This window comes from Doryrhamphus excisus, chromosome 13 (assembly GCF_030265055.1).
Source record: "Doryrhamphus excisus isolate RoL2022-K1 chromosome 13, RoL_Dexc_1.0, whole genome shotgun sequence".
Taxonomy (NCBI): Eukaryota; Metazoa; Chordata; class Actinopteri; order Syngnathiformes; family Syngnathidae; genus Doryrhamphus; species Doryrhamphus excisus.
The window spans coordinates 190,648-210,024 of record NC_080478.1 but is presented as its reverse complement, the minus strand read 5'-3'; the positions used below and the strand labels follow the sequence as shown (position 1 = coordinate 210,024).

The 19,377-nt window shown below is 51.7% G+C and overlaps 54 non-coding genes and 31 pseudogenes across 54 annotated transcripts; all 85 read left to right on the top strand.

The window, feature by feature from the left end:
* The first annotated feature begins 53 nt into the window (after positions 1-53).
* Positions 54-172, top strand: LOC131100118 (5S ribosomal RNA). The gene has a single exon (XR_009118884.1). It is a non-coding gene; the product is annotated as a 5S ribosomal RNA (ribosomal RNA).
* Positions 173-284: 112 nt separating this feature from the next.
* LOC131099705 (5S ribosomal RNA) lies at positions 285-413 on the top strand (annotated as a pseudogene).
* Positions 414-525: 112 nt separating this feature from the next.
* LOC131142708 (5S ribosomal RNA) lies at positions 526-644 on the top strand. The gene has a single exon (XR_009132777.1). It is a non-coding gene; the product is annotated as a 5S ribosomal RNA (ribosomal RNA).
* Positions 645-756: 112 nt separating this feature from the next.
* LOC131142623 (5S ribosomal RNA) lies at positions 757-875 on the top strand. Its single transcript, XR_009132695.1, has one exon. It is a non-coding gene; the product is annotated as a 5S ribosomal RNA (ribosomal RNA).
* Positions 876-987: 112 nt separating this feature from the next.
* On the top strand, positions 988-1,106 carry LOC131099092 (5S ribosomal RNA). The gene has a single exon (XR_009117930.1). It is a non-coding gene; the product is annotated as a 5S ribosomal RNA (ribosomal RNA).
* A 112-nt stretch (positions 1,107-1,218) lies between these two features.
* LOC131100117 (5S ribosomal RNA) lies at positions 1,219-1,337 on the top strand. Its single transcript, XR_009118883.1, has one exon. It is a non-coding gene; the product is annotated as a 5S ribosomal RNA (ribosomal RNA).
* A 112-nt stretch (positions 1,338-1,449) lies between these two features.
* LOC131098529 (5S ribosomal RNA) lies at positions 1,450-1,568 on the top strand. The gene has a single exon (XR_009117397.1). It is a non-coding gene; the product is annotated as a 5S ribosomal RNA (ribosomal RNA).
* Positions 1,569-1,680: 112 nt separating this feature from the next.
* Positions 1,681-1,789, top strand: LOC131141178 (5S ribosomal RNA; annotated as a pseudogene).
* Positions 1,790-1,901: 112 nt separating this feature from the next.
* LOC131099279 (5S ribosomal RNA) lies at positions 1,902-2,020 on the top strand. Its single transcript, XR_009118113.1, has one exon. It is a non-coding gene; the product is annotated as a 5S ribosomal RNA (ribosomal RNA).
* A 112-nt stretch (positions 2,021-2,132) lies between these two features.
* LOC131141679 (5S ribosomal RNA) lies at positions 2,133-2,241 on the top strand (annotated as a pseudogene).
* A 112-nt stretch (positions 2,242-2,353) lies between these two features.
* Positions 2,354-2,472, top strand: LOC131143087 (5S ribosomal RNA). The gene has a single exon (XR_009133142.1). It is a non-coding gene; the product is annotated as a 5S ribosomal RNA (ribosomal RNA).
* Positions 2,473-2,584: 112 nt separating this feature from the next.
* On the top strand, positions 2,585-2,693 carry LOC131101036 (5S ribosomal RNA; annotated as a pseudogene).
* A 112-nt stretch (positions 2,694-2,805) lies between these two features.
* LOC131100134 (5S ribosomal RNA) lies at positions 2,806-2,924 on the top strand. The gene has a single exon (XR_009118899.1). It is a non-coding gene; the product is annotated as a 5S ribosomal RNA (ribosomal RNA).
* A 112-nt stretch (positions 2,925-3,036) lies between these two features.
* Positions 3,037-3,145, top strand: LOC131142260 (5S ribosomal RNA; annotated as a pseudogene).
* Positions 3,146-3,257: 112 nt separating this feature from the next.
* LOC131100067 (5S ribosomal RNA) lies at positions 3,258-3,376 on the top strand. Its single transcript, XR_009118834.1, has one exon. It is a non-coding gene; the product is annotated as a 5S ribosomal RNA (ribosomal RNA).
* A 112-nt stretch (positions 3,377-3,488) lies between these two features.
* Positions 3,489-3,597, top strand: LOC131100396 (5S ribosomal RNA; annotated as a pseudogene).
* Positions 3,598-3,709: 112 nt separating this feature from the next.
* On the top strand, positions 3,710-3,828 carry LOC131097836 (5S ribosomal RNA). Its single transcript, XR_009116725.1, has one exon. It is a non-coding gene; the product is annotated as a 5S ribosomal RNA (ribosomal RNA).
* Positions 3,829-3,940: 112 nt separating this feature from the next.
* LOC131101260 (5S ribosomal RNA) lies at positions 3,941-4,049 on the top strand (annotated as a pseudogene).
* Positions 4,050-4,161: 112 nt separating this feature from the next.
* On the top strand, positions 4,162-4,280 carry LOC131099278 (5S ribosomal RNA). Its single transcript, XR_009118112.1, has one exon. It is a non-coding gene; the product is annotated as a 5S ribosomal RNA (ribosomal RNA).
* Positions 4,281-4,392: 112 nt separating this feature from the next.
* LOC131141678 (5S ribosomal RNA) lies at positions 4,393-4,501 on the top strand (annotated as a pseudogene).
* A 112-nt stretch (positions 4,502-4,613) lies between these two features.
* On the top strand, positions 4,614-4,732 carry LOC131097399 (5S ribosomal RNA). Its single transcript, XR_009116307.1, has one exon. It is a non-coding gene; the product is annotated as a 5S ribosomal RNA (ribosomal RNA).
* Positions 4,733-4,844: 112 nt separating this feature from the next.
* On the top strand, positions 4,845-4,953 carry LOC131141624 (5S ribosomal RNA; annotated as a pseudogene).
* Positions 4,954-5,065: 112 nt separating this feature from the next.
* Positions 5,066-5,184, top strand: LOC131099534 (5S ribosomal RNA). The gene has a single exon (XR_009118361.1). It is a non-coding gene; the product is annotated as a 5S ribosomal RNA (ribosomal RNA).
* Positions 5,185-5,296: 112 nt separating this feature from the next.
* LOC131098526 (5S ribosomal RNA) lies at positions 5,297-5,415 on the top strand. Its single transcript, XR_009117395.1, has one exon. It is a non-coding gene; the product is annotated as a 5S ribosomal RNA (ribosomal RNA).
* A 112-nt stretch (positions 5,416-5,527) lies between these two features.
* LOC131141677 (5S ribosomal RNA) lies at positions 5,528-5,636 on the top strand (annotated as a pseudogene).
* Positions 5,637-5,748: 112 nt separating this feature from the next.
* On the top strand, positions 5,749-5,867 carry LOC131098079 (5S ribosomal RNA). The gene has a single exon (XR_009116960.1). It is a non-coding gene; the product is annotated as a 5S ribosomal RNA (ribosomal RNA).
* Positions 5,868-5,979: 112 nt separating this feature from the next.
* On the top strand, positions 5,980-6,098 carry LOC131142998 (5S ribosomal RNA). Its single transcript, XR_009133055.1, has one exon. It is a non-coding gene; the product is annotated as a 5S ribosomal RNA (ribosomal RNA).
* Positions 6,099-6,210: 112 nt separating this feature from the next.
* LOC131142216 (5S ribosomal RNA) lies at positions 6,211-6,319 on the top strand (annotated as a pseudogene).
* A 112-nt stretch (positions 6,320-6,431) lies between these two features.
* Positions 6,432-6,550, top strand: LOC131099229 (5S ribosomal RNA). Its single transcript, XR_009118064.1, has one exon. It is a non-coding gene; the product is annotated as a 5S ribosomal RNA (ribosomal RNA).
* Positions 6,551-6,662: 112 nt separating this feature from the next.
* On the top strand, positions 6,663-6,771 carry LOC131142502 (5S ribosomal RNA; annotated as a pseudogene).
* Positions 6,772-6,883: 112 nt separating this feature from the next.
* On the top strand, positions 6,884-7,002 carry LOC131097169 (5S ribosomal RNA). The gene has a single exon (XR_009116081.1). It is a non-coding gene; the product is annotated as a 5S ribosomal RNA (ribosomal RNA).
* Positions 7,003-7,114: 112 nt separating this feature from the next.
* Positions 7,115-7,233, top strand: LOC131100066 (5S ribosomal RNA). Its single transcript, XR_009118833.1, has one exon. It is a non-coding gene; the product is annotated as a 5S ribosomal RNA (ribosomal RNA).
* A 112-nt stretch (positions 7,234-7,345) lies between these two features.
* LOC131100395 (5S ribosomal RNA) lies at positions 7,346-7,454 on the top strand (annotated as a pseudogene).
* A 112-nt stretch (positions 7,455-7,566) lies between these two features.
* On the top strand, positions 7,567-7,685 carry LOC131099199 (5S ribosomal RNA). Its single transcript, XR_009118035.1, has one exon. It is a non-coding gene; the product is annotated as a 5S ribosomal RNA (ribosomal RNA).
* Positions 7,686-7,798: 113 nt separating this feature from the next.
* On the top strand, positions 7,799-7,917 carry LOC131143317 (5S ribosomal RNA). The gene has a single exon (XR_009133368.1). It is a non-coding gene; the product is annotated as a 5S ribosomal RNA (ribosomal RNA).
* Positions 7,918-8,029: 112 nt separating this feature from the next.
* LOC131142353 (5S ribosomal RNA) lies at positions 8,030-8,138 on the top strand (annotated as a pseudogene).
* A 112-nt stretch (positions 8,139-8,250) lies between these two features.
* LOC131097679 (5S ribosomal RNA) lies at positions 8,251-8,369 on the top strand. Its single transcript, XR_009116575.1, has one exon. It is a non-coding gene; the product is annotated as a 5S ribosomal RNA (ribosomal RNA).
* A 112-nt stretch (positions 8,370-8,481) lies between these two features.
* LOC131141083 (5S ribosomal RNA) lies at positions 8,482-8,590 on the top strand (annotated as a pseudogene).
* A 112-nt stretch (positions 8,591-8,702) lies between these two features.
* On the top strand, positions 8,703-8,821 carry LOC131097398 (5S ribosomal RNA). The gene has a single exon (XR_009116306.1). It is a non-coding gene; the product is annotated as a 5S ribosomal RNA (ribosomal RNA).
* A 112-nt stretch (positions 8,822-8,933) lies between these two features.
* Positions 8,934-9,052, top strand: LOC131143316 (5S ribosomal RNA). The gene has a single exon (XR_009133367.1). It is a non-coding gene; the product is annotated as a 5S ribosomal RNA (ribosomal RNA).
* A 112-nt stretch (positions 9,053-9,164) lies between these two features.
* Positions 9,165-9,273, top strand: LOC131101229 (5S ribosomal RNA; annotated as a pseudogene).
* A 112-nt stretch (positions 9,274-9,385) lies between these two features.
* LOC131142840 (5S ribosomal RNA) lies at positions 9,386-9,504 on the top strand. The gene has a single exon (XR_009132905.1). It is a non-coding gene; the product is annotated as a 5S ribosomal RNA (ribosomal RNA).
* A 112-nt stretch (positions 9,505-9,616) lies between these two features.
* On the top strand, positions 9,617-9,745 carry LOC131099704 (5S ribosomal RNA; annotated as a pseudogene).
* Positions 9,746-9,857: 112 nt separating this feature from the next.
* Positions 9,858-9,976, top strand: LOC131142707 (5S ribosomal RNA). The gene has a single exon (XR_009132776.1). It is a non-coding gene; the product is annotated as a 5S ribosomal RNA (ribosomal RNA).
* A 112-nt stretch (positions 9,977-10,088) lies between these two features.
* On the top strand, positions 10,089-10,207 carry LOC131142622 (5S ribosomal RNA). The gene has a single exon (XR_009132694.1). It is a non-coding gene; the product is annotated as a 5S ribosomal RNA (ribosomal RNA).
* Positions 10,208-10,319: 112 nt separating this feature from the next.
* Positions 10,320-10,438, top strand: LOC131099091 (5S ribosomal RNA). Its single transcript, XR_009117929.1, has one exon. It is a non-coding gene; the product is annotated as a 5S ribosomal RNA (ribosomal RNA).
* A 112-nt stretch (positions 10,439-10,550) lies between these two features.
* On the top strand, positions 10,551-10,669 carry LOC131099533 (5S ribosomal RNA). Its single transcript, XR_009118360.1, has one exon. It is a non-coding gene; the product is annotated as a 5S ribosomal RNA (ribosomal RNA).
* Positions 10,670-10,781: 112 nt separating this feature from the next.
* On the top strand, positions 10,782-10,900 carry LOC131098525 (5S ribosomal RNA). The gene has a single exon (XR_009117394.1). It is a non-coding gene; the product is annotated as a 5S ribosomal RNA (ribosomal RNA).
* A 112-nt stretch (positions 10,901-11,012) lies between these two features.
* Positions 11,013-11,121, top strand: LOC131101004 (5S ribosomal RNA; annotated as a pseudogene).
* Positions 11,122-11,233: 112 nt separating this feature from the next.
* On the top strand, positions 11,234-11,352 carry LOC131097834 (5S ribosomal RNA). Its single transcript, XR_009116724.1, has one exon. It is a non-coding gene; the product is annotated as a 5S ribosomal RNA (ribosomal RNA).
* A 112-nt stretch (positions 11,353-11,464) lies between these two features.
* On the top strand, positions 11,465-11,573 carry LOC131101259 (5S ribosomal RNA; annotated as a pseudogene).
* Positions 11,574-11,685: 112 nt separating this feature from the next.
* Positions 11,686-11,804, top strand: LOC131099277 (5S ribosomal RNA). Its single transcript, XR_009118111.1, has one exon. It is a non-coding gene; the product is annotated as a 5S ribosomal RNA (ribosomal RNA).
* Positions 11,805-11,916: 112 nt separating this feature from the next.
* LOC131141675 (5S ribosomal RNA) lies at positions 11,917-12,025 on the top strand (annotated as a pseudogene).
* Positions 12,026-12,137: 112 nt separating this feature from the next.
* Positions 12,138-12,256, top strand: LOC131097397 (5S ribosomal RNA). The gene has a single exon (XR_009116305.1). It is a non-coding gene; the product is annotated as a 5S ribosomal RNA (ribosomal RNA).
* A 112-nt stretch (positions 12,257-12,368) lies between these two features.
* On the top strand, positions 12,369-12,477 carry LOC131141623 (5S ribosomal RNA; annotated as a pseudogene).
* A 112-nt stretch (positions 12,478-12,589) lies between these two features.
* On the top strand, positions 12,590-12,708 carry LOC131099532 (5S ribosomal RNA). Its single transcript, XR_009118359.1, has one exon. It is a non-coding gene; the product is annotated as a 5S ribosomal RNA (ribosomal RNA).
* A 112-nt stretch (positions 12,709-12,820) lies between these two features.
* On the top strand, positions 12,821-12,939 carry LOC131098524 (5S ribosomal RNA). The gene has a single exon (XR_009117393.1). It is a non-coding gene; the product is annotated as a 5S ribosomal RNA (ribosomal RNA).
* Positions 12,940-13,051: 112 nt separating this feature from the next.
* On the top strand, positions 13,052-13,160 carry LOC131141674 (5S ribosomal RNA; annotated as a pseudogene).
* Positions 13,161-13,272: 112 nt separating this feature from the next.
* LOC131098078 (5S ribosomal RNA) lies at positions 13,273-13,391 on the top strand. The gene has a single exon (XR_009116959.1). It is a non-coding gene; the product is annotated as a 5S ribosomal RNA (ribosomal RNA).
* A 112-nt stretch (positions 13,392-13,503) lies between these two features.
* Positions 13,504-13,622, top strand: LOC131142997 (5S ribosomal RNA). The gene has a single exon (XR_009133054.1). It is a non-coding gene; the product is annotated as a 5S ribosomal RNA (ribosomal RNA).
* A 112-nt stretch (positions 13,623-13,734) lies between these two features.
* Positions 13,735-13,843, top strand: LOC131142215 (5S ribosomal RNA; annotated as a pseudogene).
* Positions 13,844-13,955: 112 nt separating this feature from the next.
* Positions 13,956-14,074, top strand: LOC131099228 (5S ribosomal RNA). The gene has a single exon (XR_009118063.1). It is a non-coding gene; the product is annotated as a 5S ribosomal RNA (ribosomal RNA).
* Positions 14,075-14,186: 112 nt separating this feature from the next.
* Positions 14,187-14,295, top strand: LOC131142501 (5S ribosomal RNA; annotated as a pseudogene).
* Positions 14,296-14,407: 112 nt separating this feature from the next.
* Positions 14,408-14,526, top strand: LOC131097168 (5S ribosomal RNA). Its single transcript, XR_009116080.1, has one exon. It is a non-coding gene; the product is annotated as a 5S ribosomal RNA (ribosomal RNA).
* A 112-nt stretch (positions 14,527-14,638) lies between these two features.
* LOC131100065 (5S ribosomal RNA) lies at positions 14,639-14,757 on the top strand. The gene has a single exon (XR_009118832.1). It is a non-coding gene; the product is annotated as a 5S ribosomal RNA (ribosomal RNA).
* Positions 14,758-14,869: 112 nt separating this feature from the next.
* Positions 14,870-14,978, top strand: LOC131100394 (5S ribosomal RNA; annotated as a pseudogene).
* A 112-nt stretch (positions 14,979-15,090) lies between these two features.
* Positions 15,091-15,209, top strand: LOC131099198 (5S ribosomal RNA). The gene has a single exon (XR_009118034.1). It is a non-coding gene; the product is annotated as a 5S ribosomal RNA (ribosomal RNA).
* A 113-nt stretch (positions 15,210-15,322) lies between these two features.
* LOC131143314 (5S ribosomal RNA) lies at positions 15,323-15,441 on the top strand. Its single transcript, XR_009133365.1, has one exon. It is a non-coding gene; the product is annotated as a 5S ribosomal RNA (ribosomal RNA).
* A 112-nt stretch (positions 15,442-15,553) lies between these two features.
* On the top strand, positions 15,554-15,662 carry LOC131142352 (5S ribosomal RNA; annotated as a pseudogene).
* A 112-nt stretch (positions 15,663-15,774) lies between these two features.
* On the top strand, positions 15,775-15,893 carry LOC131097678 (5S ribosomal RNA). Its single transcript, XR_009116574.1, has one exon. It is a non-coding gene; the product is annotated as a 5S ribosomal RNA (ribosomal RNA).
* A 112-nt stretch (positions 15,894-16,005) lies between these two features.
* On the top strand, positions 16,006-16,114 carry LOC131141081 (5S ribosomal RNA; annotated as a pseudogene).
* A 112-nt stretch (positions 16,115-16,226) lies between these two features.
* LOC131097395 (5S ribosomal RNA) lies at positions 16,227-16,345 on the top strand. The gene has a single exon (XR_009116303.1). It is a non-coding gene; the product is annotated as a 5S ribosomal RNA (ribosomal RNA).
* A 112-nt stretch (positions 16,346-16,457) lies between these two features.
* On the top strand, positions 16,458-16,576 carry LOC131143313 (5S ribosomal RNA). The gene has a single exon (XR_009133364.1). It is a non-coding gene; the product is annotated as a 5S ribosomal RNA (ribosomal RNA).
* Positions 16,577-16,688: 112 nt separating this feature from the next.
* Positions 16,689-16,797, top strand: LOC131101228 (5S ribosomal RNA; annotated as a pseudogene).
* A 112-nt stretch (positions 16,798-16,909) lies between these two features.
* On the top strand, positions 16,910-17,028 carry LOC131142829 (5S ribosomal RNA). Its single transcript, XR_009132894.1, has one exon. It is a non-coding gene; the product is annotated as a 5S ribosomal RNA (ribosomal RNA).
* A 112-nt stretch (positions 17,029-17,140) lies between these two features.
* LOC131099702 (5S ribosomal RNA) lies at positions 17,141-17,269 on the top strand (annotated as a pseudogene).
* Positions 17,270-17,381: 112 nt separating this feature from the next.
* LOC131142706 (5S ribosomal RNA) lies at positions 17,382-17,500 on the top strand. Its single transcript, XR_009132775.1, has one exon. It is a non-coding gene; the product is annotated as a 5S ribosomal RNA (ribosomal RNA).
* Positions 17,501-17,612: 112 nt separating this feature from the next.
* Positions 17,613-17,731, top strand: LOC131142620 (5S ribosomal RNA). Its single transcript, XR_009132692.1, has one exon. It is a non-coding gene; the product is annotated as a 5S ribosomal RNA (ribosomal RNA).
* Positions 17,732-17,843: 112 nt separating this feature from the next.
* Positions 17,844-17,962, top strand: LOC131099090 (5S ribosomal RNA). The gene has a single exon (XR_009117928.1). It is a non-coding gene; the product is annotated as a 5S ribosomal RNA (ribosomal RNA).
* A 112-nt stretch (positions 17,963-18,074) lies between these two features.
* Positions 18,075-18,193, top strand: LOC131099530 (5S ribosomal RNA). The gene has a single exon (XR_009118357.1). It is a non-coding gene; the product is annotated as a 5S ribosomal RNA (ribosomal RNA).
* Positions 18,194-18,305: 112 nt separating this feature from the next.
* LOC131098523 (5S ribosomal RNA) lies at positions 18,306-18,424 on the top strand. Its single transcript, XR_009117392.1, has one exon. It is a non-coding gene; the product is annotated as a 5S ribosomal RNA (ribosomal RNA).
* Positions 18,425-18,536: 112 nt separating this feature from the next.
* Positions 18,537-18,645, top strand: LOC131101001 (5S ribosomal RNA; annotated as a pseudogene).
* Positions 18,646-18,757: 112 nt separating this feature from the next.
* On the top strand, positions 18,758-18,876 carry LOC131099452 (5S ribosomal RNA). Its single transcript, XR_009118285.1, has one exon. It is a non-coding gene; the product is annotated as a 5S ribosomal RNA (ribosomal RNA).
* Positions 18,877-18,988: 112 nt separating this feature from the next.
* Positions 18,989-19,097, top strand: LOC131141673 (5S ribosomal RNA; annotated as a pseudogene).
* Positions 19,098-19,209: 112 nt separating this feature from the next.
* Positions 19,210-19,328, top strand: LOC131143086 (5S ribosomal RNA). Its single transcript, XR_009133141.1, has one exon. It is a non-coding gene; the product is annotated as a 5S ribosomal RNA (ribosomal RNA).
* Positions 19,329-19,377: the final 49 nt, after the last annotated feature.

The window sequence follows — 19,377 nt, the reverse complement described above, 5'->3', positions numbered from 1 at the left end:
GTCTAGTTTGGCCTGCGTCGCCTTCAAATAGGATCTTTTCAGTTGCCCTGGCAGCTTACGGCCATACTACCCTGAAAACGCCCGATATCGTCCGATCTCGGAAGCTAAGCAGGGGCGGGCCTGTTTAGTACTTGGATGAGAGACCGCCTGGGAATACCAGGTGCTGTAAGCCTTTTATGGTTTCGGCTCTTGCCTGACAGCAGAGGGCGCTGTTTGACACTTTTTGCTGGAGTCTAGTTTGGCCTGCGTCACCTTCAAATAGGATCTTTTCAGTTGACCTGGCAGTTTACAGCCATACTACCCTGAAAACGCCCGATCTCGTCCGATCTCGTCCGATCTCGGAAGCTAAGCAGGGGCGGGCCTGGTTAGTACTTGGATGGGAGACCGCCTGGGAATACCAGGTGCTGTAAGCTTTTTATGGTTTCTGCTCTTGCCTGACAGCAGAGGGCGCTGTTTGACACTTTTTGCTGGAGTCTAGTTTGGCCTGCGTCGCCTTCAAATAAGATTTTTTCAGTTGCCCTTAAAGCTTACGGCCATACTACCCTGAAAACGCCCGATCTCGTCCGATCTCGGAAGCAAAGCAGGGGCGGGCCTGGTTAGTACTTGGATGGGAGACCGCCTGGGAATACCAGGTGCTGTAAGCTTTTTATGGTTTCTGCTCTTGCCTGACAGCAGAGGGCGCTGTTTGACACTTTTTGCTGGAGTCTAGTTTGGCCTGCGTCGCCTTCAAATAAGATTTTTTCAGTTGCCCTTAAAGCTTACGGCCATACTACCCTGAAAACGCCCGATCTCGTCCGATCTCGGAAGCTAAGCAGGGGCTGGCCTGGTTAGTACTTGGATGGGAGACCGCCTGGGAATACCAGGTGCTGTAAGCTTTTTATGGTTTCTGCTCTTGCCTGACAGCAGAGGGCGCTGTTTGACACTTTTTGCTGGAGTTTAGTTTGGCCTGCGTCGCCTTCAAATAGGATCTTTTCAGTTGCCTTGGCAGCTTACAGCCATACTACCCTGAAAACGCCCGATCTCATCCGATCTCGGAAGCTAAGCAGGGGCGGGCCTGGTTAGTACTTGGATGGGAAACCGCCTAGGAATACCAGGTGCTCTAAGCTTTTTATGGTTTCTGCTTTTGCCTGAAAGCAGAGGGCGCTGTTTGACACTTTTTGCTGGAGTCTAGTTTGGCCTGCGTCGCCTTCAAATAGGATCTTTTCAGTTGCCCTGGCAGCTTACGGCCATACTACCCTGAAAACGCCCGATATCGTCCGATCTCGGAAGCTAAGCAGGGGCGGGCCTGTTTAGTACTTGGATGAGAGACCGCCTGGGAATACCAGGTGCTGTAAGCCTTTTATGGTTTCGGCTCTTGCCTGACAGCAGAGGGCGCTGTTTGACACTTTTTGCTGGAGTCTAGTTTGGCCTGCGTCGCCTTCAAATAGGATCTTTTCAGTTGATCTGGCAGCTTACGGTCATACTACCCTGAAAATGCCCGATCTCGTCCGATCTCGTAAGCTAAACAGGGGTGGGCCTGGTTAGTACTTGGATGGGAGACCGCCTGGGAATACCAGGTGCTGTAAGCCTTTTATGGTTTCTGCTCTTGCCTGACAGCAGAGGGCGCTGTTTGACACTTTTTGCCGGAGTCTAGTTTGGCCTGCGTCACCTTCAAATAGGATCTTTTCAGTTCACCTGGCAGCTTACGGCCATACTACCCTGAAAAAGCCCGATCTCGGAAGCTAAGCAGGGGCGGGCCTGGTTAGTACTTGGATGGGAGACCGCCTGGGAATACCAGGTGCTGTAAGCTTTTTATGGTTTCTGCTCTTGCCTGACAGCAAAGGGCGCTGTTTGACACTTTTTGCCAGAGTCTAGTTTGGCCTGCGTCGCCTTCAAATAGGATCTTTTCAGTTGATCTGGCAGCTTACGGCCATACTATCCTGAAAAAGCCCGATCTCGTCCGATCTCGGAAGCTAAGCAGGGGCGGGCCTGGTTAGTACTTGGATGGGAGACCGCCTGGAAATACCAGGTGCTGTAAGCTTTATATGGTTTCTGCTCTTGCCTGACAGCAGAGGGCGCTGTTTGACACTTTTTGCTGGAGTCTAGTTTGGCCTGCGTCACCTTCAAATAGGATCTTTTCAGTTGATCTGGCAGCTTACGGCCATACTACCCTGAAAACGCCCGATCTCGGACGCTAAGCAGGGGCGGGCCTGGTTAGTACTTGGATGGGAGACCGCCTGGGAATACCAGGAGCTGTAAGCTTTTTATGGTTTCTGCTCTTGCCTGACAGCAAAGGGCGCTGTTTGACACTTTTTGCCAGAGTCTAGTTTGGCCTGCGTCACCTTCAAATAGGATCTTTTCAGTTGACCTGGCAGCTTATGGCCATACTACCCTGAAAACGCCCGATCTCGTCTGATCTCGGAAACTAAGCAGGGTCGGGCCTGGTTAGTACTTGGATGGGAGACCGCCTGGGAATACCAGGTGCTGTAAGCTTTTTATGGTTTCTGCTCTTGCCTGACAGCAGAGGGTGATGTTTGACACTTTTTGCTGGAGTCTAGTTTGGCCTGCGTCACCTTCAAATAGGATCTTTTCAGTTCACCTGGCAGCTTACGGCCATACTACCCTGAAATCGCCCGATCTCGGAAGCTAAGCAGGGGCGGGCCTGGTTAGTACTTGGATGGGAGACCGCCTGGGAATACCAGGTGCTGTAAGCTTTTTATGGTTTCTGCTCTTGCCTGACAGCAAAGGGCGCTGTTTGACACTTTTTGCCAGAGTCTAGTTTGGCCTGCGTCGCCTTCAAATAGGATCTTTTCAGTTGATCTTGCAGCTTACGGCCATACTATCCTGAAAAAGCCCGATCTTGTCCGATCTCGGAAGCTAAGCAGGGGCGGGCCTGGTTAGTACGTGGATGGGAGACCGCCTGGGAATACCAGGTGCTGTAAGCCTTTTATGGTTTCTGCTCATGCCTGACAGCAGAGGGCGCTGTTTGACACTTTTTGCTGGAGTCTAGTTTGGCCTGCGTCGCCTTCAAATAGGATCTTTTCAGTTGACCTGGCAGCTTACGGCCAAACTACCCTTAAAACGCCCGATCTCGGACGCTAAGCAGGGGCGGGCCTGGTTAGTACTTGGATGGGAGACCGTCTGGGAATACCAGGTGCTGTAAGCTTTTTATGGTTTCTGCTCTTGCCTGACAGCAGAGGGCGCTGTTTGACACTTTTTGCTGGAGTCTAGTTTGGCCTGCGTCACCTTCAAATAGGATCTTTTCAGTTGACCTGGCAGCTTACGGACATACTACCCTTAAAACGCCTGATCTCGTCCGATCTCGGAAGGTAAGCAGGGGCTGGCCTGGTTAGTACTTGGATGGGAGACCGCCTGGGAATACCAGGTGCTGTAAGCTTTTTATGGTTTCTGCTCTTGCCTGACAGCAGAGGGCGCTGTTTGACACTTTTTGCTGGAGTCTAGTTTGGCCTGCGTCACCTTCAAATAGGATCTTTTCAGTTCACCTGGCAGCTTACGGCCATACTACCCTGAAAACGCCCGATCTCGGAAGCTAAGCAGGGGCGGGCCTGGTTAGTACTTGGATGGGAGACCGCCTGGGAATACCAGGTGCTGTAAGCTTTTTATGGTTTCTGCTCTTGCCTGACAGCAAAGGGCGCTGTTTGACACTTTTTGCCAGAGTCTAGTTTGGCCTGCGTCGCCTTCAAATAGGATCTTTTCAGTTGATCTGGCAGCTTACGGCCATACTATCCTGAAAAAGCCCGATCTCGTCCGATCTCGGAAGCTAAGCAGGGGCGGGCCTGGTTAGTACTTGGATGGGAGACCGCCTGGGAATACCAGGTGCTGTAAGCTTTATATGGTTTCTGCTCTTGCCTGACAGCAGAGGGCGCTGTTTGACACTTTTTGCTGGAGTCTAGTTTGGCCTGCGTCACCTTCAAATAGGATCTTTTCAGTTCACCTGGCAGCTTACGGCCATACTACCCTGAAAACGCCCGATCTCGGAAGCTAAGTAGGGGCGGGCCTGGTTAGTACTTGGATGGGAGACCGCCTGGGAATACCAGGTGCTGTAAGCTTTTTATGGTTTCTGCTCTTGCCTGACAGCAAAGGGCGCTGTTTGACACTTTTTGCCAGAGTCTAGTTTGGCCTGCGTCGCCTTCAAATAGGATCTTTTTAGTTGATCTGGCAGCTTACGGCCATACTATCCTGAAAAAGCCCGATCTCGTCCGATCTCGGAAGCTAAGCAGGGGCGGGCCTGGTTAGTACTTGGATGGGAGACCGCCTGGAAATACCAGGTGCTGTAAGCTTTATATGGTTTCTGCTCTTGCCTGACAGCAGAGGGCGCTGTTTGACACTTTTTGCTGGAGTCTAGTTTGGCCTGCGTCACCTTCAAATAGGATCTTTTCAGTTGATCTGGCAGCTTACGGCCATACTACCCTGAAAACGCCCGATCTCGGACGCTAAGCAGGGGCGGGCCTGGTTAGTACTTGGATGGGAGACCGCCTGGGAATACCAGGAGCTGTAAGCTTTTTATGTTTTCTGCTTTTGCCTGACAGCAAAGGGCGCTGTTTGACACTTTTTGCCAGAGTCTAGTTTGGCCTGCGTCACCTTCAAATAGGATCTTTTCAGTTGACCTGGCAGCTTACGGCCATACTACCCTGAAAACGCCCGATCTCGTCTGATCTCGGAAACTAAGCAGGGGCGGGCCTGGTTAGTACTTGGATGGGAGACCGCCTGGGAATACCAGGTGCTGTAAGCTTTTTATGGTTTCTGCTCTTGCCTGACAGCAGAGGGCGCTGTTTGACACTTTTTGCTGGAGTCTAGTTTGGCCTGCGTCACCTTCAAATAGGATCTTTTCAGTTCACCTGGCAGCTTACGGCCATACTACCCTGAAATCGCCCGATCTCGGAAGCTAAGCAGGGGCGGGCCTGGTTAGTACTTGGATGGCAGACCGCCTGGGAATACCAGGTGCTGTAAGCTTTTTATGGTTTCTGCTCTTGCCTGACAGCAAAGGGCGCTGTTTGACAATTTTTGCCAGAGTCTAGTTTGGCCTGCGTCGCCTTCAAATAGGATCTTTTCAGTTGCCCTGGCAGCTTACGGCCATACTACCCTGAAAACGCCCGATATCGTCCGATCTCGGAAGCTAAGCAGGGGCGGGCCTGGTTAGTACTTGGATGAGAGACCGCCTGGGAATACCAGGTGCTGTAAGCCTTTTATGGTTTCTGCTCTTGCCTGACATCAGAGGGCGCTGTTTGACACTTTTTGCTGGAGTCTAGTTTGGCCTGCGTCGCCTTCAAATAGGATCTTTTCAGTTGATCTGGCAGCTTACGGTCATACTACCCTGAAAATGCCCGATCTCGTCCGATCTCGTAAGCTAAACAGGGGTGGGCCTGGTTAGTACTTGGATGGGAGACCGCCTGGGAATACCAGGTGCTGTAAGCCTTTTATGGTTTCTGCTCTTGCCTGACAGCAGAGGGCGCTGTTTGACACTTTTTGCTGGAGTCTAGTTTGGCCTGCGTCACCTTCAAATAGGATCTTTTCAGTTCACCTGGCAGCTTACGGCCATACTACCCTGAAAACGCCCGATCTCGGACGCTAAGCAGGGGCGGGCCTGGTTAGTACTTGGATGGGAGACCGCCTGGGAATACCAGGAGCTGTAAGCTTTTTATGGTTTCTGCTCTTGCCTGACAGCAAAGGGCGCTGTTTGACACTTTTTGCCAGAGTCTAGTTTGGCCTGCGTCACCTTCAAATAGGATCTTTTCAGTTGACCTGGCAGCTTATGGCCATACTACCCTGAAAACGCCCGATCTCGTCTGATCTCGGAAACTAAGCAGGGGCGGGCCTGGTTAGTACTTGGATGGGAGACCGCCTGGGAATACCAGGTGCTGTAAGCTTTTTATGGTTTCTGCTCTTGCCTGACAGCAGAGGGCGCTGTTTGACACTTTTTGCTGGAGTCTAGTTTGGCCTGCGTCACCTTCAAATAGGATCTTTTCAGTGGACCTGGCAGCTTACGGCCATACTACCCTTAAAACGCCTGATCTCGTCCGATCTCGGAAGCTAAGCAGGGGAGGGCCTGGTTAGTACTTGGATGGGAGACCGCCTGGGAATACCAGGTGCTGTAAGCTTTTTATGGTTTCTGCTCTTGCCTGACAGCAGAGGGCGCTGTTTGACACTTTTTGCTGGAGTCTAGTTTGGCCTGCGTCACCTTCAAATAGGATCTTTTCAGTTCACCTGGCAGCTTACGGCCATACTACCCTGAAATCGCCCGATCTCGGAAGCTAAGCAGGGGCGGGCCTGGTTAGTACTTGGATGGGAGACAGCCTGGGAATACCAGGTGCTGTAAGCTTTTTATGGTTTCTGCTCTTGCCTGACAGCAAAGGGCGCTGTTTGACACTTTTTGCCAGAGTCTAGTTTGGCCTGCGTCGCCTTCAAATAGGATCTTTTCAGTTGATCTTGCAGCTTACGGCCATACTATCCTGAAAAAGCCCGATCTCGTCCGATCTCGGAAGCTAAGCAGGGGCGGGCCTGGTTAGTACTTGGATGGGAGACCGCCTGGGAATACCAGGTGATGTAAGCCTTTTATGGTTTCTGCTCATGCCTGACAGCAGAGGGCGCTGTTTGACACTTTTTGCTGGAGTCTAGTTTGGCCTGCGTCGCCTTCAAATAGGATCTTTTCAGTTGACCTGGCAGCTTACGGCCAAACTACCCTGAAAACGCCCGATCTCGGACGCTAAGCAGGGGCGGGCCTGGTTAGTACTTGGATGGGAGACCGTCTGGGAATACCAGTTGCTGTAAGCTTTTTATGGTTTCTGCTCTTGCCTGACAGCAAAGGGCGCTGTTTGACACTTTTTGCCAGCGTCTAGTTTGGCCTGCGTCACCTTCAAATAGGATCTTTTCAGTTGACCTGGCAGCTTACGGCCATACTACCCTGAAAACGCCCGATCTCGTCAGATCTCGGAAGCTAAGCAGGGGCGGGCCTGGTTAGTACTTGGATGGGAGACCGCCTGGGAATACCAGGTGCTGAAAGCTTTTTATGGTTTCTGCTCTTGCCTGACAGCAGAGGGCGCTGTTTGACACTTTTTGCTGGAGTCTGGTTTGGCCTGCGTCACCTTCAAATAGGATCTTTTCAGTTGACCTGGCAGCTTACGGACATACTACCCTTAAAACGCCTGATCTCGTCCGATCTCGGAAGGTAAGCAGGGGCTGGCCTGGTTAGTACTTGGATGGGAGACCGCCTGGGAATACCAGGTGCTGTAAGCTTTTTATGGTTTCTGCTCTTGCCTGACAGCAGAGGGCGCTGTTTGACACTTTTTGCTGGAGTCTAGTTTGGCCTGCGTCACCTTCAAATAGGATCTTTTCATTTCACCTGGCAGCTTACGGCCATACTACCCTGAAAACGCCCGATCTCGGAAGCTAAGCAGGGGCGGGCCTGGTTAGTACTTGGATGGGAGACCGCCTGGGAATACCAGGTGCTGTAAGCTTTTTATGGTTTCTGCTCTTGCCTGACAGCAAAGGGCGCTGTTTGACACTTTTTGCCAGAGTCTAGTTTGGCCTGCGTCACCTTCAAATAGGATCTTTTCAGTTGACCTGGCAGCTTACGGCCATACGACCCTGAAAACGCCAGATCTCGTCCGATCTTGGAAGCTAAGCAGGGGCGGGCCTGGTTAGTACTTGGATGGGAGACCGCCTGGGAATACCAGGTGCTGTAAGCTTTTTTATGGTTTCTGCTCTTGCCTGACAGCAGAGGGCGCTGTTTGACACTTTTTGCTGGAGTCTAGTTTGGCCTGCGTCACCTTCAAATAGGATCTTTTCAGTTGACCTGGCAGCTTACGGCCATACTACCCTTAAAACGCCTGATCTCGTCCGATCTCGGAAGCTAAGCAGGGGCGGGCCTGGTTAGTACTTGGATGGGAGACCGCCTGGGAATACCAGGTGCTGTAAGCTTTTGATGGTTTCTGCTCTTGCCTGACAGCAAAGGGCGCTGTTTGACACTTTTTGCCAGAGTCTAGTTTGGCCTGCGTCGCCTTCAAATAGGATCTTTTCAGTTGATCTTGCAGCTTACGGCCATACTATCCTGAAAAAGCCCGATCTCGGAAGCTAAGCAGGGGCGGGCCTGGTTAGTACTTGGATGGGAGACCGCCTGGGAATACCAGGTGCTGTAAGATTTATATGGTTTCTGCTCTTGCCTGACAGCAGAGGGCGCTGTTTGACACTTTTTGCTGGAGTCTAGTTTGGCCTGCGTCGCCTTCAAATAGGATCTTTTCAGTTGATCTGGCAGCTTACGGTCATACTACCCTGAAAACGCCCGATCTCGTCCGATCTCGTAAGCTAAACAGGGGTGGGCCTGGTTAGTACTTGGATGGGAGACCGCCTGGGAATACCAGGTGCTGTAAGCCTTTTATGGTTTCTGCTCATGCCTGACAGCAGAGGGCGCTGTTTGACACTTTTTGCTGGAGTCTAGTTTGGCCTGCGTTTCCTTCAAATAGGATCTTTTCAGTTGACCTGGCAGCTTACGGCCATACTACCCTGAAAACGCCCGATCTCGGAAGCTAAGCAGGGGCGGGCCTGGTTAGTACTTGGATGGGAGACCGCCTGGGAATACCAGGTGCTATAAGCTTTTTATGGTTTCTGCTCTTGCCTGACAGCAAAGGGCGCTGTTTGACACTTTTTGCCAGAGTCAAGTTTGGCCTGCGTCACCTTCAAATAGGATCTTTTCAGTTGACCTGGCAGCTTACGGCCATACTACCCTGAAAACGCCCGATCTCGTCTGATCTCGGAAACTAAGCAGGGGCGGGCCTGGTTAGTACTTGGATGGGAGACCGCCTGGGAATACCAGGTGCTGTAAGCTTTTTATGGTTTCTGCTCTTGCCTGACAGCAGAGGGCGCTGTTTGACACTTTTTGCTGGAGTCTAGTTTGGCCTGCGTCACCTTCAAATAGGATCTTTTCAGGTGACCTGGCAGCTTACGGCCATACTACCCTTAAAACGCCTGATCTCGTCCGATCTCGGAAGCTAAGCAGGGGCGGGCCTGGTTAGTACTTGGATGGGAGACCGCCTGGGAATACCAGGTGCTGTAAGCTTTTTATGGTTTCTGCTCTTGCCTGACAGCAGAGGGCGCTGTTTGACACTTTTTGCTGGAGTCTAGTTTGGCCTGCGTCACCTTCAAATAGGATCTTTTCAGTTCACCTGGCAGCTTACGGCCATACTACCCTGAAAACACCCGATCTCGGAAGCTAAGAAGGGGCGGGCCTGGTTAGTACTTGGATGGGAGACCGCCTGGGAATACCAGGTGCTGTAAGCTTTTTATGGTTTCTGCTCTTGCCTGACAGCAAAGGGCGCTGTTTGACAATTTTTGCCAGAGTCTAGTTTGGCCTGCGTCGCCTTCAAATAGGATCTTTTCAGTTGACCTGGCAGCTTACGGCCATACTACCCTGAAAACGCCCGATCTCGTCCGATCTCGGAAGCTAAGCAGGGGCGGGCCTGGTTAGTACTTGGATGGGAGACCGCCTGGGAATACCAGGTGCTGTAAGCTTTTTATGGTTTCTGCTCTTGCCTGACAGCAAAGGGCGCTGTTTGACACTTTTTGTCAGAGTCTAGTTTGGCCTGCGTCACCTTCAAATAGGATCTTTTCAGTTGACCTGGCAGTTTACAGCCATACTACCCTGAAAACGCCCGATCTCGTCCGATCTCGTCCGATCTCGGAAGCTAAGCAGGGGCGGGCCTGGTTAGTACTTGGATGGGAGACCGCCTGGGAATACCAGGTGCTGTAAGCTTTTTATGGTTTCTGCTCTTGCCTGACAGCAGAGGGCGCTGTTTGACACTTTTTGCTGGAGTCTAGTTTGGCCTGCGTCGCCTTCAAATAAGATTTTTTCAGTTGCCCTTAAAGCTTACGGCCATACTACCCTGAAAACGCCCGATCTCGTCCGATCTCGGAAGCAAAGCAGGGGCGGGCCTGGTTAGTACTTGGATGGGAGACCGCCTGGGAATACCAGGTGCTGTAAGCTTTTTATGGTTTCTGCTCTTGCCTGACAGCAGAGGGCGCTGTTTGACACTTTTTGCTGGAGTCTAGTTTGGCCTGCGTCGCCTTCAAATAAGATTTTTTCAGTTGCCCTTAAAGCTTACGGCCATACTACCCTGAAAACGCCCGATCTCGTCCGATCTCGGAAGCTAAGCAGGGGCTGGCCTGGTTAGTACTTGGATGGGAGACCGCCTGGGAATACCAGGTGCTGTAAGCTTTTTATGGTTTCTGCTCTTGCCTGACAGCAGAGGGCGCTGTTTGACACTTTTTGCTGGAGTTTAGTTTGGCCTGCGTCGCCTTCAAATAGGATCTTTTCAGTTGCCTTGGCAGCTTACAGCCATACTACCCTGAAAACGCCCGATCTCATCCGATCTCGGAAGCTAAGCAGGGGCGGGCCTGGTTAGTACTTGGATGGGAAACCGCCTAGGAATACCAGGTGCTCTAAGCTTTTTATGGTTTCTGCTTTTGCCTGAAAGCAGAGGGCGCTGTTTGACACTTTTTGCTGGAGTCTAGTTTGGCCTGCGTCGCCTTCAAATAGGATCTTTTCAGTTGCCCTGGCAGCTTACGGCCATACTACCCTGAAAACGCCCGATATCGTCCGATCTCGGAAGCTAAGCAGGGGCGGGCCTGGTTAGTACTTGGATGAGAGACCGCCTGGGAATACCAGGTGCTGTAAGCCTTTTATGGTTTCGGCTCTTGCCTGACAGCAGAGGGCGCTGTTTGACACTTTTTGCTGGAGTCTAGTTTGGCCTGCGTCGCCTTCAAATAGGATCTTTTCAGTTGATCTGGCAGCTTACGGTCATACTACCCTGAAAATGCCCGATCTCGTCCGATCTCGTAAGCTAAACAGGGGTGGGCCTGGTTAGTACTTGGATGGGAGACCGCCTGGGAATACCAGGTGCTGTAAGCCTTTTATGGTTTCTGCTCTTGCCTGACAGCAGAGGGCGCTGTTTGACACTTTTTGCTGGAGTCTAGTTTGGCCTGCGTCACCTTCAAATAGGATCTTTTCAGTTCACCTGGCAGCTTACGGCCATACTACCCTGAAAAAGCCCGATCTCGGAAGCTAAGCAGGGTCGGGCCTGGTTAGTACTTGGATGGGAGACCGCCTGGGAATACCAGGTGCTGTAAGCTTTTTATGGTTTCTGCTCTTGCCTGACAGCAAAGGGCGCTGTTTGACACTTTTTGCCAGAGTCTAGTTTGGCCTGCGTCGCCTTCAAATAGGATCTTTTCAGTTGATCTGGCAGCTTACGGCCATACTATCCTGAAAAAGCCCGATCTCGTCCGATCTCGGAAGCTAAGCAGGGGCGGGCCTGGTTAGTACTTGGATGGGAGACCGCCTGGGAATACCAGGTGCTGTAAGCTTTATATGGTTTCTGCTCTTGCCTGACAGCAGAGGGCGCTGTTTGACACTTTTTGCTGGAGTCTAGTTTGGCCTGCGTCACCTTCAAATAGGATCTTTTCAGTTCACCTGGCAGCTTACGGCCATACTACCCTGAAAACGCCCGATCTCGGAAGCTAAGTAGGGGCGGGCCTGGTTAGTACTTGGATGGGAGACCGCCTGGGAATACCAGGTGCTGTAAGCTTTTTATGGTTTCTGCTCTTGCCTGACAGCAAAGGGCGCTGTTTGACACTTTTTGCCAGAGTCTAGTTTGGCCTGCGTCGCCTTCAAATAGGATCTTTTTAGTTGATCTGGCAGCTTACGGCCATACTATCCTGAAAAAGCCCGATCTCGTCCGATCTCGGAAGCTAAGCAGGGGCGGGCCTGGTTAGTACTTGGATGGGAGACCGCCTGGAAATACCAGGTGCTGTAAGCTTTATATGGTTTCTGCTCTTGCCTGACAGCAGAGGGCGCTGTTTGACACTTTTTGCTGGAGTCTAGTTTGGCCTGCGTCACCTTCAAATAGGATCTTTTCAGTTGATCTGGCAGCTTACGGCCATACTACCCTGAAAACGCCCGATCTCGGACGCTAAGCAGGGGCGGGCCTGGTTAGTACTTGGATGGGAGACCGCCTGGGAATACCAGGAGCTGTAAGCTTTTTATGTTTTCTGCTTTTGCCTGACAGCAAAGGGCGCTGTTTGACACTTTTTGCCAGAGTCTAGTTTGGCCTGCGTCACCTTCAAATAGGATCTTTTCAGTTGACCTGGCAGCTTACGGCCATACTACCCTGAAAACGCCCGATCTCGTCTGATCTCGGAAACTAAGCAGGGGCGGGCCTGGTTAGTACTTGGATGGGAGACCGCCTGGGAATACCAGGTGCTGTAAGCTTTTTATGGTTTCTGCTCTTGCCTGACAGCAGAGGGCGCTGTTTGACACTTTTTGCTGGAGTCTAGTTTGGCCTGCGTCACCTTCAAATAGGATCTTTTCAGTTCACCTGGCAGCTTACGGCCATACTACCCTGAAATCGCCCGATCTCGGAAGCTAAGCAGGGGCGGGCCTGGTTAGTACTTGGATGGCAGACCGCCTGGGAATACCAGGTGCTGTAAGCTTTTTATGGTTTCTGCTCTTGCCTGACAGCAAAGGGCGCTGTTTGACAATTTTTGCCAGAGTCTAGTTTGGCCTGCGTCGCCTTCAAATAGGATCTTTTCAGTTGCCCTGGCAGCTTACGGCCATACTACCCTGAAAACGCCCGATATCGTCCGATCTCGGAAGCTAAGCAGGGGCGGGCCTGGTTAGTACTTGGATGAGAGACCGCCTGGGAATACCAGGTGCTGTAAGCCTTTTATGGTTTCTGCTCTTGCCTGACATCAGAGGGCGCTGTTTGACACTTTTTGCTGGAGTCTAGTTTGGCCTGCGTCGCCTTCAAATAGGATCTTTTCAGTTGATCTGGCAGCTTACGGTCATACTACCCTGAAAATGCCCGATCTCGTCCGATCTCGTAAGCTAAACAGGGGTGGGCCTGGTTAGTACTTGGATGGGAGACCGCCTGGGAATACCAGGTGCTGTAAGCCTTTTATGGTTTCTGCTCTTGCCTGACAGCAGAGGGCGCTGTTTGACACTTTTTGCTGGAGTCTAGTTTGGCCTGCGTCACCTTCAAATAGGATCTTTTCAGTTCACCTGGCAGCTTACGGCCATACTACCCTGAAAACGCCCGATCTCGGACGCTAAGCAGGGGCGGGCCTGGTTAGTACTTGGATGGGAGACCGCCTGGGAATACCAGGAGCTGTAAGCTTTTTATGGTTTCTGCTCTTGCCTGACAGCAAAGGGCGCTGTTTGACACTTTTTGCCAGAGTCTAGTTTGGCCTGCGTCACCTTCAAATAGGATCTTTTCAGTTGACCTGGCAGCTTATGGCCATACTACCCTGAAAACGCCCGATCTCGTCTGATCTCGGAAACTAAGCAGGGGCGGGCCTGGTTAGTACTTGGATGGGAGACCGCCTGGGAATACCAGGTGCTGTAAGCTTTTTATGGTTTCTGCTCTTGCCTGACAGCAGAGGGCGCTGTTTGACACTTTTTGCTGGAGTCTAGTTTGGCCTGCGTCACCTTCAAATAGGATCTTTTCAGTGGACCTGGCAGCTTACGGCCATACTACCCTTAAAACGCCTGATCTCGTCCGATCTCGGAAGCTAAGCAGGGGAGGGCCTGGTTAGTACTTGGATGGGAGACCGCCTGGGAATACCAGGTGCTGTAAGCTTTTTATGGTTTCTGCTCTTGCCTGACAGCAGAGGGCGCTGTTTGACACTTTTTGCTGGAGTCTAGTTTGGCCTGCGTCACCTTCAAATAGGATCTTTTCAGTTCACCTGGCAGCTTACGGCCATACTACCCTGAAATCGCCCGATCTCGGAAGCTAAGCAGGGGCGGGCCTGGTTAGTACTTGGATGGGAGACAGCCTGGGAATACCAGGTGCTGTAAGCTTTTTATGGTTTCTGCTCTTGCCTGACAGCAAAGGGCGCTGTTTGACACTTTTTGCCAGAGTCTAGTTTGGCCTGCGTCGCCTTCAAATAGGATCTTTTCAGTTGATCTTGCAGCTTACGGCCATACTATCCTGAAAAAGCCCGATCTCGTCCGATCTCGGAAGCTAAGCAGGGGCGGGCCTGGTTAGTACTTGGATGGGAGACCGCCTGGGAATACCAGGTGATGTAAGCCTTTTATGGTTTCTGCTCATGCCTGACAGCAGAGGGCGCTGTTTGACACTTTTTGCTGGAGTCTAGTTTGGCCTGCGTCGCCTTCAAATAGGATCTTTTCAGTTGACCTGGCAGCTTACGGCCAAACTACCCTGAAAACGCCCGATCTCGGACGCTAAGCAGGGGCGGGCCTGGTTAGTACTTGGATGGGAGACCGTCTGGGAATACCAGTTGCTGTAAGCTTTTTATGGTTTCTGCTCTTGCCTGACAGCAAAGGGCGCTGTTTGACACTTTTTGCCAGCGTCTAGTTTGGCCTGCGTCACCTTCAAATAGGATCTTTTCAGTTGACCTGGCAGCTTACGGCCATACTACCCTGAAAACGCCCGATCTCGTCAGATCTCGGAAGCTAAGCAGGGGCGGGCCTGGTTAGTACTTGGATGGGAGACCGCCTGGGAATACCAGGTGCTGAAAGCTTTTTATGGTTTCTGCTCTTGCCTGACAGCAGAGGGCGCTGTTTGACACTTTTTGCTGGAGTCTGGTTTGGCCTGCGTCACCTTCAAATAGGATCTTTTCAGTTGACCTGGCAGCTTACGGACATACTACCCTTAAAACGCCTGATCTCGTCCGATCTCGGAAGGTAAGCAGGGGCTGGCCTGGTTAGTACTTGGATGGGAGACCGCCTGGGAATACCAGGTGCTGTAAGCTTTTTATGGTTTCTGCTCTTGCCTGACAGCAGAGGGCGCTGTTTGACACTTTTTGCTGGAGTCTAGTTTGGCCTGCGTCACCTTCAAATAGGATCTTTTCATTTCACCTGGCAGCTTACGGCCATACTACCCTGAAAACGCCCGATCTCGGAAGCTAAGCAGGGGCGGGCCTGGTTAGTACTTGGATGGGAGACCGCCTGGGAATACCAGGTGCTGTAAGCTTTTTATGGTTTCTGCTCTTGCCTGACAGCAAAGGGCGCTGTTTGACACTTTTTGCCAGAGTCTAGTTTGGCCTGCGTCACCTTCAAATAGGATCTTTTCAGTTGACCTGGCAGCTTACGGCCATACGACCCTGAAAACGCCAGATCTCGTCCGATCTTGGAAGCTAAGCAGGGGCGGGCCTGGTTAGTACTTGGATGGGAGACCGCCTGGGAATACCAGGTGCTGTAAGCTTTTTTATGGTTTCTGCTCTTGCCTGACAGCAGAGGGCGCTGTTTGACACTTTTTGCTGGAGTCTAGTTTGGCCTGCGTCACCTTCAAATAGGATCTTTTCAGTTGACCTGGCAGCTTACGGCCATACTACCCTTAAAACGCCTGATCTCGTCCGATCTCGGAAGCTAAGCAGGGGCGGGCCTGGTTAGTACTTGGATGGGAGACCGCCTGGGAATACCAGGTGCTGTAAGCTTTTGATGGTTTCTGCTCTTGCCTGACAGCAAAGGGCGCTGTTTGACACTTTTTGCCAGAGTCTAGTTTGGCCTGCGTCGCCTTCAAATAGGATCTTTTCAGTTGATCTTGCAGCTTACGGCCATACTATCCTGAAAAAGCCCGATCTCGGAAGCTAAGCAGGGGCGGGCCTGGTTAGTACTTGGATGGGAGACCGCCTGGGAATACCAGGTGCTGTAAGATTTATATGGTTTCTGCTCTTGCCTGACAGCAGAGGGCGCTGTTTGACACTTTTTGCTGGAGTCTAGTTTGGCCTGCGTCGCCTTCAAATAGGATCTTTTCAGTTGATCTGGCAGCTTACGGTCATACTACCCTGAAAACGCCCGATCTCGTCCGATCTCGTAAGCTAAACAGGGGTGGGCCTGGTTAGTACTTGGATGGGAGACCGCCTGGGAATACCAGGTGCTGTAAGCCTTTTATGGTTTCTGCTCATGCCTGACAGCAGAGGGCGCTGTTTGACACTTTTTGCTGGAGTCTAGTTTGGCCTGCGTTTCCTTCAAATAGGATCTTTTCAGTTGACCTGGCAGCTTACGGCCATACTACCCTGAAAACGCCCGATCTCGGAAGCTAAGCAGGGGCGGGCCTGGTTAGTACTTGGATGGGAGACCGCCTGGGAATACCAGGTGCTATAAGCTTTTTATGGTTTCTGCTCTTGCCTGACAGCAAAGGGCGCTGTTTGACACTTTTTGCCAGAGTCAAGTTTGGCCTGCGTCACCTTCAAATAGGATCTTTTCAGTTGACCTGGCAGCTTACGGCCATACTACCCTGAAAACGCCCGATCTCGTCTGATCTCGGAAACTAAGCAGGGGCGGGCCTGGTTAGTACTTGGATGGGAGACCGCCTGGGAATACCAGGTGCTGTAAGCTTTTTATGGTTTCTGCTCTTGCCTGACAGCAGAGGGCGCTGTTTGACACTTTTTGCTGGAGTCTAGTTTGGCCTGCGTCACCTTCAAATAGGATCTTTTCAGGTGACCTGGCAGCTTACGGCCATACTACCCTTAAAACGCCTGATCTCGTCCGATCTCGGAAGCTAAGCAGGGGCGGGCCTGGTTAGTACTTGGATGGGAGACCGCCTGGGAATACCAGGTGCTGTAAGCTTTTTATGGTTTCTGCTCTTGCCTGACAGCAGAGGGCGCTGTTTGACACTTTTTGCTGGAGTCTAGTTTGGCCTGCGTCACCTTCAAATAGGATCTTTTCAGTTCACCTGGCAGCTTACGGCCATACTACCCTGAAAACACCCGATCTCGGAAGCTAAGAAGGGGCGGGCCTGGTTAGTACTTGGATGGGAGACCGCCTGGGAATACCAGGTGCTGTAAGCTTTTTATGGTTTCTGCTCTTGCCTGACAGCAAAGGGCGCTGTTTGACAATTTTTGCCAGAGTCTAGTTTGGCCTGCGTCGCCTTCAAATAGGATCTTTTCAGTTGACCTGGCAGCTTACGGCCATACTACCCTGAAAACGCCCGATCTCGTCCGATCTCGGAAGCTAAGCAGGGGCGGGCCTGGTTAGTACTTGGATGGGAGACCGCCTGGGAATACCAGGTGCTGTAAGCTTTTTATGGTTTCTGCTCTTGCCTGACAGCAAAGGGCGCTGTTTGACACTTTTTGTCAGAGTCTAGTTTGGCCTGCGTCACCTTCAAATAGGATCTTTTCAGTTGACCTGGCAGTTTACAGCCATACTACCCTGAAAACGCCCGATCTCGTCCGATCTCGTCCGATCTCGGAAGCTAAGCAGGGGCGGGCCTGGTTAGTACTTGGATGGGAGACCGCCTGGGAATACCAGGTGCTGTAAGCTTTTTATGGTTTCTGCTCTTGCCTGACAGCAGAGGGCGCTGTTTGACACTTTTTGCTGGAGTCTAGTTTGGCCTGCGTCGCCTTCAAATAAGATTTTTTCAGTTGCCCTTAAAGCTTACGGCCATACTACCCTGAAAACGCCCGATCTCGTCCGATCTCGGAAGCAAAGCAGGGGCGGGCCTGGTTAGTACTTGGATGGGAGACCGCCTGGGAATACCAGGTGCTGTAAGCTTTTTATGGTTTCTGCTCTTGCCTGACAGCAGAGGGCGCTGTTTGACACTTTTTGCTGGAGTCTAGTTTGGCCTGCGTCGCCTTCAAATAAGATTTTTTCAGTTGCCCTTAAAGCTTACGGCCATACTACCCTGAAAACGCCCGATCTCGTCCGATCTCGGAAGCTAAGCAGGGGCTGGCCTGGTTAGTACTTGGATGGGAGACCGCCTGGGAATACCAGGTGCTGTAAGCTTTTTATGGTTTCTGCTCTTGCCTGACAGCAGAGGGCGCTGTTTGACACTTTTTGCTGGAGTTTAGTTTGGCCTGCGTCGCCTTCAAATAGGATCTTTTCAGTTGCCTTGGCAGCTTACAGCCATACTACCCTGAAAACGCCCGATCTCATCCGATCTCGGAAGCTAAGCAGGGGCGGGCCTGGTTAGTACTTGGATGGGAAACCGCCTAGGAATACCAGGTGCTCTAAGCTTTTTATGGTTTCTGCTTTTGCCTGAAAGCAGAGGGCGCTGTTTGACACTTTTTGCTGGAGTCTAGTTTGGCCTGCGTCGCCTTCAAATAGGATCTTTTCAGTTGCCCTGGCAGCTTACGGCCATACTACCCTGAAAACGCCCGATATCGTCCGATCTCGGAAGCTAAGCAGGGGCGGGCCTGGTTAGTACTTGGATGAGAGACCGCCTGGGAATACCAGGTGCTGTAAGCCTTTTATGGTTTCGGCTCTTGCCTGACAGCAGAGGGCGCTGTTTGACACTTTTTGCTGGAGTCTAGTTTGGCCTGCGTCGCCTTCAAATAGGATCTTTTCAGTTGATCTGGCAGCTTACGGTCATACTACCCTGAAAATGCCCGATCTCGTCCGATCTCGTAAGCTAAACAGGGGTGGGCCTGGTTAGTACTTGGATGGGAGACCGCCTGGGAATACCAGGTGCTGTAAGCCTTTTATGGTTTCTGCTCTTGCCTGACAGCAGAGGGCGCTGTTTGACACTTTTTGCTGGAGTCTAGTTTGGCCTGCGTCACCTTCAAATAGGATCTTTTCAGTTCACCTGGCAGCTTACGGCCATACTACCCTGAAAAAGCCCGATCTCGGAAGCTAAGCAGGGTCGGGCCTGGTTAGTACTTGGATGGGAGACCGCCTGGGAATACCAGGTGCTGTAAGCTTTTTATGGTTTCTGCTCTTGCCTGACAGCAAAGGGCGCTGTTTGACACTTTTTGCCAGAGTCTAGTTTGGCCTGCGTCGCCTTCAAATAGGATCTTTTCAGTTGATCTGGCAGCTTACGGCCATACTATCCTGAAAAATCCCGATCTCGTCCGATCTCGGAAGCTAAGCAGGGGCGGGCCTGGTTAGTACTTGGATGGGAGACCGCCTGGAAATACCAGGTGCTGTAAGCTTTATATGGTTTCTGCTCTTGCCTGACAGCAGAGGGCGCTGTTTGACACTTTTTGCTGGAGTCTAGTTTGGCCTGCGTCACCTTCAAATAGGATCTTTTCAGTTGATCTGGCAGCTTACGGCCATACTACCCTGAAAACGCCCGATCTCGGACGCTAAGCAGGGGCGGGCCTGGTTAGTACTTGGATGGGAGACCGCCTGGGAATACCAGGAGCTGTAAGCTTTTTATGGTTTCTGCTCTTGCCTGACAGCAAAGGGCGCTGTTTGACACTTTTTGCCAGAGTCTAGTTTGGCCTGCGTCACCTTCAAATAGGATCTTTTCAGTTGACCTGGCAGCTTATGGCCATACTACCCTGAAAACGCCCGATCTCGTCTGATCTCGGAAACTAAGCAGGGTCGGGCCTGGTTAGTACTTGGATGGGAGACCGCCTGGGAATACCAGGTGCTGTAAGCTTTTTATGGTTTCTGCTCTTGCCTGACAGCAGAGGGTGATGTTTGACACT